This window comes from Myotis brandtii, unplaced genomic scaffold, assembly GCF_000412655.1.
Source record: "Myotis brandtii unplaced genomic scaffold, ASM41265v1 scaffold655, whole genome shotgun sequence".
Classification (NCBI taxonomy): domain Eukaryota; kingdom Metazoa; phylum Chordata; class Mammalia; order Chiroptera; family Vespertilionidae; genus Myotis; species Myotis brandtii.
In genome coordinates, this window is record NW_005370542.1 from 2,370,853 (window position 1) to 2,372,994 (window position 2,142).

Genomic DNA, 2,142 nt, shown 5'->3' on the forward strand with positions numbered 1-2,142 from the left:
AAAAAGCAAGAGAGTCCACTGCTAACACCTTCGGTTGGAAGTGGGTTTTGCCTGCCTCTCAGGCCCTTTCCTGCGCATCACCTTTTCATTTCACGAGGTTTCCTTCAATGCTGGGCACGCAGCCGGTGTCTGGGAGGCGCCCTGTTCATTTCTTCCTCCTTGAGGAAAGTCCGTCCACAGTGATGCAAAGATTTATTTTCTTTCACTAGCTGGCCAGCTGACGGGCACTTTCTCACACCCATGAAGCTAGCGGGTGGCGGGTGTTTCTCTGAGCTTCCGTTCAGAACATCTCCTTTGCTGTCCGTCCTATTTCCCTTCCACCATCTGTTGAGATACCTTCTGGAGAGACACCAAAATTGAGACCTGAAATACGTTTGTGAGGCTGATCGCTGACGTCAGTGCTTCCAGGTTTGAGAAGGCAGTCAAGGATCCACTAGGGCCCTGGCCGGTGTGGCTCAGTGGCTAGAGCGTCAGCCTACAGACTGAAGAGTCCCGGGTTCGATTTCGGTCAAGGGCACATGCCCGATGGCAGTCCTGATCCCCAGTAGGGGGTGTGCAAGAGGCAGCCGATCCATGATTCTCTCTCATCATTGAGGTTTCTCTCTCTCTCCTTCTCTGAAATCAATAAAAATATATTTAAAAAATAATAATAAAAGGAAAATTCCAGAAATCAACGATTCAAGCCAAACCTTGCTGTGGCTGGACCAAAGGCCAGGGTCCTGGGTGCCGGAGAAAAACCGGTGCCTGCAGCCAGGGGAAGGAAGGCCTATTGTGCGAATCTTCGTGCAACAGGCATCTAGTATTGTTATAATTGTTCTACTTTATTATTAGCTATTGATGTTAATATCTTACTGTGCCTGCGTGGCCGGCCTGGCTCAGTAGTTGAGCATTGACCTATGAACCAGGAGGTCATGTTTCAATTCCTGGTCAGGGCACATGTCTGGGTTGTGGGTTTGATCCCCAGTGGGGGGCCTGCAGGAGGCAGCCGATCCATGGTTCTTTCTCATCATGGACGTTTCTATCTCTCTCTCCCTCTCCTTTTCTCTCTGAAACGAATAAAAATGTATTTTTAAAGATATCGTACTGTGCCTAATTTATCAATTCAGTTTTATCCTAGGTATGTATGTATAGGAAAGAACACAGTATGTGTAGAGCTATGCGTGGCCTCAGGCATCCACGCGGGGTGGGGGGTGTCTTGGAACATATCGCCTGTGGATAAGGGGGTGGCTATGCCCATTTTTCTATATTTTCTAAACAGAGTCGTTTATAAGCGCCAGGAACGAGTTTTTCGAAGACTTAGAAATGACAGTTCTTTCATTTCGATTTCCTAGATGACTGTGCAAATTGCTACCTCATAAGGATCTGGGCTTGGCAGGTGGAAAATGCACACTTTACAGCAGGCCGTTCGCTTCTCAGCCCGGCTGCCTTAATAGAAACATCTGTAGGCATCCACGGACAGTCTGCGTGTATTTTTGAGAAATGACTCTTCCGATAGACTGTTCGATACTTGTAAACTGCTTATTTGGCTTTAATGTCCCACGTAAACAATAATTTAGGACGGAGAGTCTTTGCCCAAGGATATTTGTCTGGTTCCCAGATTTTCAATAGCTAACTGAAGCCCATCTAATCTTTCCCGTGATGCCCCACAAAATGAGGCTGCTGTCAGGCTATGCAGAAAGGGTGCGTGACGCAAACTGTTCTGTGTTGAGGACTTAGTCATGTATCTCGACCAAGAGAACCAGCCCTAACCGGTTTGGCTCAGTGGATAGAGCGTCGGCCTGCAGACTGAAGGGTCCCAGGTTCGATTCCGGTCAAGGGCATGTACCTTGGTTGTGGGCACATTCCCAGCAGGAGGTGTGCAGGAGGCAGTTGATCGATGTTTCTCTCTCATTGATGTTTCTAACACTCCCTTTCTCTCTGTAAAAAATCAATAAAAAGCCCAAACTGGTTTGGCTCAGTGGATAGATGCCGGAAGCCAGTCCTTCCTCGCTGCTTGACACAGTCGCTGCAGGGAAAAAACATCTGCACAGCATATGTTTCAAGGGACCTGGCGTATATGGCATACTGTTCTTAATATGTTTGCTCCCCTTCTTAGCGCTATGTGTTTTAACCAAGGTCACCTGTCCAAGAAAGGTTGTTTCC